Source organism: Heterodontus francisci, chromosome 3, assembly GCF_036365525.1.
Source record: "Heterodontus francisci isolate sHetFra1 chromosome 3, sHetFra1.hap1, whole genome shotgun sequence".
Lineage (NCBI taxonomy): Eukaryota > Metazoa > Chordata > Chondrichthyes > Heterodontiformes > Heterodontidae > Heterodontus > Heterodontus francisci.
Window position 1 is genome coordinate 125,015,833 of NC_090373.1, and position 11,828 is coordinate 125,027,660.

Genomic DNA, 11,828 nt, shown 5'->3' on the forward strand with positions numbered 1-11,828 from the left:
CCATAAACCTGAGAAGGATAGAAAGTGGGAGAGTAAAAGGAAGGCAAGGACAAGGAGGAACAGCTGGGAATGCCCCAGGATCACCTCCTCAGGTCAGAAAGGAAGGCGCTGAGGGTAGAAGTGAGGTTCGCAAGCCAAAGTGTTATCATTGCAACAAAACGGGTCATCTTCATTCAGAGTGCTGGAAATTGCAAGGTAAACCCATGGGACTTGTTGGGGTATGCAAAGTTAGTGCAGAGGAAAAGACTCTGACTGAATGTATAGCAGACCAGGCTATAGCTTTAACGACAGCTGTGAAAATGGAACCAGATACGAAAACTAAAAGGAGTGCAGAGGTTAATTTATTTTTTATTTAGAGATACAGCACTGAAACAGGCCCTTCGGCCCACCGAGTCTGTGCCGACCAACAACCACCCATTGATACTAACCCTACAGTAATCCCATATTCCCTACCTACACTAGGGGCAATTTACAATGGCCAATTTACCTATCACCTGCAAGTCTTTGGCTGTGGGAGGAAACCGGAGCACCCAGCGAAAACCCACGCGGTCACAGGGAGAACTTGCAAACTCCGCACAGGCAGTACCCAGAATCAAACCCGGGTCCCTGGAGCTGTGAGGCTGCAGTGCTACCCACTGCGCCACCCCTAAAATAAGAATAAAATACCTGACAGTTATAATGAATTTTTGTCAAAGAGGAGAGTATCTTCGTATCCTGTAAGCGAGGTAGGAAAATCTATCATTATACTCGGACACAGGAGCAACCCAAACACTCTTGCTGATGAAAGATATGAGGTTTCCACCAGAGACCGTCTTGAATGCTAAAGTTTTAGTTAATGGAATTGACGGAGGGTGTATACCATACCTTTGTATAAAGTACTCCTAGAGAGTGACTTAATATCTGGGGTAGTAACTGTAGGTGTTGCCCACAGTTTACCAGTAAAGGGAATTGATCTACTTTGATCTACGTCGTGGATAGCACGTTTAGTGAGGTGGTCACACCGCAGCTAATGGCTGCACAGACAGAAAAAGGATGGGTGACCACCAGATGGAGTAGTAGGCGTAGGCAGGTAGTGCAGGAGTGCCTTGTGGCCATCCCCCTCTCAAACAGATATACCACGTTGGATACTGTTGGGGGGGGGGATGACCTCCAAGGGGAAAGCAGCAACAGCCAAGTTCGTGGCACCACGGAGGGCTCTGCTGCACAGCGTTGGAGGAAAAGGGGTGGAAGAGCTGTAGCGATAGGGGATTCTATTGTAAGGGGTGCAGATAGGGGTTTCTGTTGCCGAAAACTAGACTCCAGGATGGTATGTTGCCTCCCTGGTGCTAGGGTCAAGGATGTCTCGGAGTGGCTGCAGGACATTCTGAAAGGGGAGGGTGAGCAGCCAGAGGTCGTGGACCATATTGGTACTAATGACATAGGCAGGAATAGAGATGAGGTCCTGCAAAGTAAATATAGGGAGTTAGGCAGAAGGTTAAAAAGCAGGACCACTAGGGTTGTAATCTCAGGATTACTCCCTGTGCCAGGTGCTAGTGAGGGTAGGAATAGGAGGATAAGGCAAATTAATGTGTGGCTGAAGAGCTGGTGCAGGCGGGAGGGCTTCAGCTATTTGGATCATTGGGATCTCTTCTGGTGCAGTGATGACCTGTACAAGAGGGACTGGTTGCATCTGAACTGGAAGGGGACCAATATCCTTGCGGGGAGGTTTGCTATTACTACTCGGGAGGGTTTAAACTAGTCTTGCAATGGGGTGGGACCCAAAGTAGTAGTCTCTCTGATGAGATAATTGAGGCAAATGTAGAGGTTAAAGCAAGTCCAGTAGGCAGGCCGGGCAGGGGCAGGACAAGGAGCGTGGAACGTCTGGTAGGCTAAACTGCATTTACTTTAATGCAAGAAGCCTTACAGGTAAGGCAGATGAACTCAGAGCATAGGTCGCTACATGGGATTGTGATATTATAGCTATTACGGAAATGTCGTTGAGGGATGGGCAGGACTGGCAGCTCAATGTTCCGCGGTACCGATGCTTCCGGCGTGACAGAGGTGGAGGTAAGAGAGGAGGGGGAGTTGCACTATTGATTAGGGAGGATATCCCAGGGGAAATGTCCAGCAAGGCCATTTGGGTAGAACTTAGAAATAAGAAAGGGGTGATCACTTTGATGGGATTATACTATAGGCCCCCCCCAATAGTCAGAGGGAATTGGAGGAGCATATATGTAGGGAACAAAGAACAGTACAGAACAGGAACAGGCCATTCGGCCCTCCAAGACTGCGCCGATCTTGATGCCTGCCTAAACTAACACCTTCTGCACTTCCGGGGCCCGTATCCCTCTATTCCCTTCCTATTCATGTATTTGTCAAGATGCCTCTTAAACGTCGCTATCGTATCTGCTTCCACCGTCTCCCCTGGCAGCAAGTTCCAGGCACTCACCACCTTCTGTGTAAAAAACTTGCCTCACGCATCCCCTCTAAACTTTGCCCCTCGCACCTTAAACCTATGTCCCCTAGTAACTGACTCTTCCACCCTGGGAAAAAGCTTCTGACTATCCACTCTGTCCATGCCGCTCACAACTTTGTAAACCTCTATCATGTCGCCCCTCCACCTCCGTCGTTCCAGTGAAAACAATCCAAGTTTTTCCAACCTCTCCTCATAGCTAATGCCCTCCAGACCAGGCAACATCCTGGTAAACCTCCTCTGTACCTTCTCCAAAGCCTCCACGTCCTTCTGGTAGTGTGGCGACCAGAATTGCACGCAATATTCTAAGTGTGGCCTAACTAAGGTTCTGTACAGCTGCAACATGACTTGCCAATTTTTATACTCTATGCCCCGACCGATGAAGGCAAGCATGCCATATGCCTTCTTGACTACCTTATCCACCTGCGTTGCCACTTTCAGTGACCTGTGGACCTGTACGCCCAGATCTCTCTGCCTGTCAATACTCCTAAGGGTTCTGCCATTTACTGTATACCTCCCACCTGCATTGGACCTTCCAAAATGCATTACCTCACATTTGTCCGGATTAAACTCCATCTGCCATTTCTCCGCCCAAGTCTCCAACCGATCAATATCCTGCTGTATGCTCTGACAATCCTCATCAGTATCCGCAACTCCAACAACCTTTGTGTCGTCCGCAAACTTACTAATCAGACCAGCTACATTTTCCTCCAAATCATTTATATATACTACAAACAGCAAAGGTCCCAGCACTGATCCCTGCGGAACACCACTAGTCACATCCCTCCATTCAGAAAAACACCCATCCACTGATACCCTCTGTCTTCTATGACTGAGACAGTTCTGTATCCATCTTGCCAGCTCACCTCTGATCCCGTGTGACTTCACCTTTTGTACCAGTCTGCCATGCGGGACCTTGTCAAAGGCTTTACTAAAGTTCATAAAGATAACATCCACTGCCCTTCCTTCATCAATCATCTTCGTTACTTCCTCAAAAAACTCAATCAAATTAGTAAGACATGACCTCCTCTTCACAAGACCATCCTGTCTCTCGCTAATAAGTTCGTTTGTTTCCAAATGGGAGTAAATCCTGTCCCGAAGAATCCTCTCTAATAGTTTCCCTACCATTGACGTAAGGCTCACCGGCCTATAATTTCCTGGATTATCCTTGCCACCCTTCTTAAACAAAGGAACAACATTGGCTATTCTCCAGTCCTCTGGGACCTCACCTGTAGCCAATGAGGATGCAAAGATTTCTGTCAAGGCCCCAGCAATTTCTTCCCTTGCCTCCCTCAGTATTCCAGGGTAGATCCCATCAGGCCCTGGGGACTTATCTACCTTAATGCTTTGCAAGACACCCAACACCTCCTCCTTTTTGATAATGAGATGACTGAGACTATCTGCACTCCCTTCCCTCGGCTCATCATCCACCAAGTCCTTCTCTTTGGTGAATACTGATGCAAAGTACTCATTTAGCACCTCACCCATTTCCTCTGGCTCCACACATAGATTCCCATCTCTGTCCTTGAGTGGGCCAACCCTTTCCCTGGTTACCGTCTTGGCTTTATATATGTATAAAAAGCCTTGGGATTTTCCTTAATCCTGTTTGCCAATGACTTTTCATGACCCCTTTTAGCCCTCCTAACTCCTTGCTTAAGTTCCTTCCTACTGTCTTTATATTCCTCAAGTGCTTCGTCTGTTCCTAGCCTTCCAGCCCATACAAATGCTTCCTTTTTCTTTTTGACTAGGCTCACAATATCCCGTGTTATGCAAGCATCCCGAAACTTGCCAAACTTGTCTTTCTTCCTCACAGGAACATGCTGGTCCTGGATTCTAATCAACTGAGGTTTGAAAGACTCCCACGTGTCAGATGTTGATTTACCCTCAAACAGCCGCCCCCAATCTAAAAAATTCTTCAGTTCCTGCCTAATATTGTTATAATTAGCCTTCCCCCAATTTAGCACCTTCACCCGAGGACTACTCTTATCCTTATCCACAAGTACCTTAAAACTTATGGAATTATGGTCACTGCTCCCGAAATGCTCCCCCACTGAAACTTCGACCACCTGGCCGGGCTCATTCCCCAATACCAGGTCCAGAATGGCCCCATCCTTAATTGGACTATCTACATACTGTTGCAAGAAGTCCTCCTGGATGCTCCTCACAAATTCTGCCCCATCCAAGACCCTAGCACTAAGTGAGTCCCAGTCAATATAGGGGAAGTTAAAATCACCCACCACCACAACCCTGTTACCTTTACGTCTTTCCAAAATCTGTCTACATATCTACTCCTCTACCTCCCACTGGCTGTTGGGAGGCCTGTAGTAAACCCCCAACATCGTGACTGCACCCTTCCTATTCCTGAGCTCCACCTATATTGCCTTGCTGCATGACCCCTCTGAGGTGTCCTCCCGCAGTACAGCTGTGATATTCTCCTTAACCAGTAATGCAACTCCCCCACCCCTTTTAAATCCCCCTCTATCCCGCCTGAAGCTTCTAAAGCCTGGAACATTTAGCTGCCAATCCTGCCCTTCCCTCAACCAAGTCTCTGTAATAGCAGCAACATCATATTTCCAAGTACTAATCCAAGCTCTAAGTTCATCTGCCTTACCTGTTATACTTCTCGCATTGAAACAAATGCACTTCAGACCACCAGTCCCACTGTGCTCAGCAACATCTCCCTGCCTGCTCTTCCTCTTAGTCCTACTGGCCTTATTTACTAGTTCCTCCTCATTTATTTCACTTGCTGTCCTACTGCTCTGGTTCCCACCCGCCTGCCACACTAGTTTAAACCCTCCCAAGTGACGCTAGCAAACCTCGCAGCCAGGATATTTGTGCCCCTCCAGTTTAGATGCACCCCATCCTTCTTGTACAGCTCCCATCTGTCCCTGAAGAGAGCCCAATGGTCCAGATATCTGAAACCCTCCCTTCTACACCAGATGCTCAGCCACGTGTTTAGCTGCACTATCTTCCTATTTCTAGCCTCACTGGCACGTGGCACAGGGAGTAATCCAGAGATTACAACCCTAGAGATCCTGTTTTTTAACTTTCTACCTAACTCCCTAAACTCCCCCTGCAGGACCTCATCACTCTTCCTGCCTATGTCATTGGTACCGATGTGTACCACAACCTCTGGCTGTTCACCCTCCCCCTTCAGAATGCCCCCTGTCCGTTCAGAGACATCCTTGACCCTGGCACCAGAGAGGCAACATACCATCCTGGAGTCTCTTTCACGTCCACAGAAGCGCCTATCTGTGCCCCTGACTATAGAGTCCCCTATAACTATTGCTCTTCTGCGCTTTGTCCCTCCCTGGAAATCACAAGTAGGTGCAGGAATTATAGGGTTGTCATAGTAGGTGATTTTCACTTCTCTAATATTGACTGGGACTGCCTTAGTGCTAAGGGATCAGATAGGGAAGAATTTGTTAAGTGTGTCCAGGATAGTTTTCTGAAGCAGTATGTGGATGGCCGTACTAGAGAAGGGGCTACACTTGACCTCCTCTTAGGAAATGAGGCTGGGCAGGTGGTTGTTGTGTCAGTGGGGGAGCACTTTGGGACCAGTGACCAGAACTCTATTCGCTTCAAGATAGGTATGGAAAAGGATAGGACTGGTCCTCAGGTTGAAGTCCTAGATTGGGGGAAGGCTAATTTCGATGGCATCAGACAGGAACTCTCAAAAGTTTAATGGGAGAGGCTGTTTAGAGGTAAAGGGACGTCTGGCAAGTGTGAGGCTTTTAAAAGTGAGATAGGAAGAGTTCAGGGCCGGCATGTTCCTGTTAAATGGAAGGGCAAGGCTGGCAAGTTTAGGGAACCTTGGTTGACGAGGGATATTGAGGGTCTGGTCAGGATAAAGAAGGAGGCATATGTCAGGTATAGGCAGCTGGGATCAAGCGAGTCCCTCGAGGAGTATAGGGGATGTAGGAGTACACTTAAGAAGTAAATTAGGAGGGCGAAAAGGGGCCATGAGATTTCCCTGGCAGATAAGATAAAGGAGAATCCTAAAAGATTCTATAAGTATATTAAGAGTAAAAGGGTAGCTGGGGAGAGAGTAGGTCCCCTTAAGGATCAGTGTGGCAATCTATGTGTGGAGCCACGGGAAATGAGCGAGGTCTTAAATGAATACTTCTCATCTGTATTTACCATGGAGAAGGTCATGGAAGCTAGTGAGTTCAAGGGAGGGAACAGCGATATCCTGGAGCATATCAACATTACAAAGGAGGAAGTGTTGGAGGTTTTGAAGCGCATTAAGGTCGATAAATCCCCATGACCTGACCAGGTGTATCCTAGAATGCTATGGGAAGCAATGGAGGAGATTGCTGGGGCCCTGGCAGAGATTTGTGTATCATCGTTAGCCACGGGTGAGGTACCGGAAGACTAGAGGATAGCTAATGTTGTGCCTTTATTTAAGAAGGGCAGCAGGGGTAAGCCAGGGAACTACAGGCCAGTGAGCCTTGCATCAGTGGTGGGAAAGTTATTGGAAGGGATTCTGAGAGACAGGATTTATATGCATTTGGAAAGGCATGGTCTGATGAGGGATAGTCAGCATGGCTTTGTGCGTGGGAAATCATGTCTCACGAATTTGATTTGAGTTTTTCGAGGAGGTGACCAAGAGGATTGACGAGGGCAGGGCGATGGACGTTATCTACATGGACTTTAGCAAGGCCTTTGACAAGGTCCTGCATGGTCAGCTGGTCCAGAAGGTTTGAACACATGGGATCCAGGGTGAACTAGCCAATTGGATACAAAATTGGCTTGGTGATAAGAGGCAGAGGGTGGTAGTGGAGGATTGTTTTTCAGATTGGAGGCTGGTGACTAGTGGGGTGCCACAGGGATCGGTGCTGGGCCCTCTGTTGTTTGTCATATATATTAATGACTTGGATGTGAATGTAGGGGGCATGATTAGTAAGTTTGCAGATGACATCAAAATTGGTGGTATAGTGGACAGTGAAGAAGGTTGTCTAAGGTTACAACAGGATATAGATCAACTGGGAAAGTGGGCAAGGGAGTGGCAAATGGAATTTAACGCAGACAAGTGTGAAGTGATGCATTTTGGGAAGTTAAACCAGGGCAGGCCATATACAGTGAATGGCAGGGCCCTGGGGAGTGTTGTTGAGCAGTAAGACCTTGGGGTGCAAGTACATAGTTCGCTGAAAGTGCCAACACAGGTAGACAGAATGGTGAAGAAGGTGTATGGCATGCTTACCTTCATTGGCCGAGGCATTGAGTACAAGAGTTGGGACGTCATGTTACAGTTCTACATAACGTTGGATAGGGCGCATTTGCAGTACTGTGTGTAGTTCTGGTCGCCGCACTACAGGAAAGATGTGATTAAGCTAGAGAAGGTGCAGAAAAGATTCACAAGGATGTTGCCTGGTTTGGAGGGCTTGAGTTATAAAGAGAGATTGGATAGGCTGGGTCTGTTTTCCCTGGAGCGAAGGAGGCTGAGAGGGGACATGATAGAGGTATATAAAATTGTGAGAGGCATAAATAGGGTAGATAGCCAGAGTCTGTTTCCCATGATAGGGGTGACTAAAACTAGAGGGCATAGATTTAAGGTGAGAGGGAGGAGGTTTAAAGGGGATCAAAGGGGTAAATTTTTCACACAAAGAATAGTGGATATCTGGAATGAGCTACCAGAGGAGGTGGTGGAGGCAGGAACAGTAGCAACATTTCAGAGGCATCTGGACAGGTACTTGAATGAGCAAGGCATAGAGGGATATGGAATTAATGCAAACAGGTGGGATTAGTATAGATAGGCATTATGGTCGGCATGGACGCGGTGGGCCGAAGGGCTTGTTTCTATGCTATTTGACTCAATGACTCTACTTCTAGGAAATGATTTGGCAGGATCAAAAGTATCAGTTTCTCCTATAGTTACAGAGGAACCAAGTGAAATTAAGGAAACAGAGCAATTACGGGAACAAGTTCCGGGAATATTTCCTGCGTGTGTACTTAACCGAGCAAAGGCTAAACAGGATCCATTGTCGGAGGTAAAAGGGGCACCACAAATAGATAACCAAGCATCTGAAACCTTATTTGGAGATTTAGATAATCCAAATGAGTTGTTTAATAGATCATCTATCATTGCAGCACAGCGAGCTGATCCAGTGAAATACCAAATGGCTCTGTCAGAAGCTGAGGCATAAGGAGTTCCGGAAGGCTATTATATGGCAAACGGGGTTTTGAGGAAGAAATGGAGACCACCTCATAGACCTGCCAAAGAAGACTGGATAGTTGTTGAACAGATAATGGTACCACCTAAATATCAACAAGGATTATTAAGGTTAGCACACAACATTCCTTTTGCAGGACAATTGGCAGACTCACTCAGACATAAGAAAACATTATTACTGGTCAGGTCTTACAATCTGTAACTATAGGATGAGACACAATTTTGTAGGACAAGCCATACCTGTCGAATGGTGGGAAAACTAGAACCTACCATAAAACCAGAGGATGAAGTATTAGTGTTGTTACCATTATAGGGAGAACCATTAAAAGCACAGTTCAGTGGCCCACATAGAGTGATCAACAGAGTGGGCAACACAATGTGTCTTAAAGAGACAGATGTGTTGGAGGGACACTGTCAAATTCCTTTGACACCCCTGGGTAAGAAAAAAAATCAGCTTATGTTGCACCAGACAGGGTTTTCCAGTGTCAACTGATGGCACATAGGTTAAGGGGTACTCGAAAAAACTTCTCAGAGGGTAGTGAACCCAATAGTGGTCAGTGCTCCAAGATGTGCAGTTCATCTGGCTGAGGTGATGGACAATAGGGACACTTGAAAGGAAAACACGAATTAATTGGAAGACTATGCTTGTAAATTTGAAATGTGTTAATTGGGACAACCTTTTGAAAATTTAAAGCCAAAATGTTCTGGTGGAACCTGTTGCTGTAGGCTTAATATTTTAGAAAGGTGTATGCCTGTAAATGGGAAAGAAAATGTGTTCATATTTTTTTCAATTTGTATTTTTTGCACATTGTAATGAAACGCATTTCAGGAATGGTGTTTCATTCTGCCAGGGACGGAGGTGTTATGATCCTGTAGTTTTTTTTCGAGAAGAATGCAGTGTTCCTTTAAGACTGGAAAAGGAGCCATACTGCTTTAAGAACCAGCAAGCCTCAGGAGTTAGAGAAAGTGCATTTTCATTGCCGTTGGATACAACCATACAGAAAGGGAACTAACCAGCTTCAAAGAATGCATCCTGGTTACCCGGCAACAGCCATTCAGAGACCAAGGACTGGATATACAATGTTGCAATTATCTTTTGAGTTGGCTTTTTAGTTGAGACAGACAGTTCTAACTGAGAAACAGACAGACAGCTGTGTGTTCGCAGCTTAAAGGAGCGTTCTCATTTAAATTTAAGGAAGAGAATTTAGTCTGTTTATTATTCTCTCTCAAAATTGTAAAAAGTCAAGCCAAAACAGAGATCTCTGATAATTTAACCTGAAGGAAGCGAAGTTAGACTATGACAATCTTTTATCCCTCAAAACTTCAAAAGCCAAATTGATTCATTAAAAAGTGTTTGCAAGTTGTTAATTGTTGAAATTCATCGCTGGAGAAGGAAAGCATCAATTTCAACTTTTGAATTAGACTACAGACTGTTCTACTGTTGAAGAACCTTTTTTTCCGATAGGACGGCTGTCAGGATTTCAAGCAACTGTTCCACATGCCGCAGGAGCGTAAATCTGAAAGGACTCCAATTTTTTCTATTTTAAATGTTGTTTATATCTTAGTCGTGCTTAAGAATTTAGTTTTTCTAATTAAACAGTTAATTTGTTGATTTAAAGACACCTGGTTTGGTTAGTCTCATTTGGGGGTTAATAGATGGTACAATTTGGCTGGGTCTTTCTTTAATTTGGAAACTTTAAACGATATGTTAGTCAATCCCGTCCCTCCACAGATTGCCTAACAGTGCGATTCTCCCACCACAATCAGAGTCGCCTATTTTGACTGGGGGCTTTGACTTGAGCGGTCATTCGTAACAGTACCCTTAAAAATTTAGCAGAAACTCTATCCCAATATATATTTTGGAAAACAGTCCAGCTATTCTTTTCAACAGCCTGCTGACTACACATTGGAAAAATACATATCAAACATGTATAAATGTAAAAAATGGTTGATATATTTCAATTTGACTTAAAAAATTGCATTACTCCTGTCACAAATATATATATATATATATTAAAAAAATATATAAAGCTTTGTTCCTGGAGCTACAACCTCTTTCGGGCTCATGAGTTTAGCTCCAAGGCCAATATCTGTGCTTTTGGTTCAGTTGCTTTGCTGACCCCAGTCATGGCCCTAGGCAACGCTACCTATATTCATTTTCATAAAAGCAGTTCTTACCACACTATCCAGAATGCTGCTTGACTGCTGCTGTAGCCATCCATGTAGCTGTTTCATATTTGATCAATGCAACCCAGCCATTCATGGTTCTTGTATACTATGTGATCCTTACCAATCTGTTCCACAGTAACATGTAGCACACAGTACTGAAAAAAAATGCCGCAAGACTGCGACAGACCCCAAGGGGCTGACAGCAAGTCAGCGAAAGAGCAAAAAAGGAATGGAGCATAAGATCAGGGAAGGATTGGGGCAAATTCTTCATCCACCTCCTCAGTGATGCTTTCCTGCAGGGGTTGGATGAAAGAGCACCCAAGTAGCTTCTCTTGGGACAGAGAGGTGGTGGAAGAAGGTCAAGTTGCTTCTTAATGAGAAGCAAAAGGTGAGACCAAGGTTGATCAGTAGTGGTGCTGGACCAAAGTGTTCACTATGTTTCCCAACATAGTGGTGGGTGGGGGGAGAGGGGTGGGGAGGGGCTTGTTATAGAATGAGGACATGATTATTGACCATCAAAAACGTTCATGGTTTTTCTGCACTCTTCAGCTCTACCCGTCGACTGGATTACGCAAGGCCAATGGATGAAAACAAATATTCAGAGATTCTAGTCAGCTTGGCCAGTTTATTTTTCTTGGAGGCAATCACAGACAAGTTGGCATATTGTACGGTGGGGCTATCAAATAACATTAGTTGAACCCACTGCATTCACTGGATTATGTGAAGTGATCATTATTACACCACCTTCAAGCACAATACCATTATAATCTTACAGCCACTCTGCCAATTTTTAAAATATATAATCAATTAAGAACCATACTGCCCTTCAAAGTGAAGCTCCATATTCTCCCTCACCCATACATTGATGAACACCTCTTGCAATTGAATAATCCAAGAAACCAGTTTTAGGAACAGTAAAAACACTAAAACTATTTTTGTATGGCTATCAGTGTAACACCATTCACATTAATCCATTTGAAGAAACTTCCTTTTACCCCCTCCCCTTGGTTTTCTGCTCACCAGTGATCACTCTAT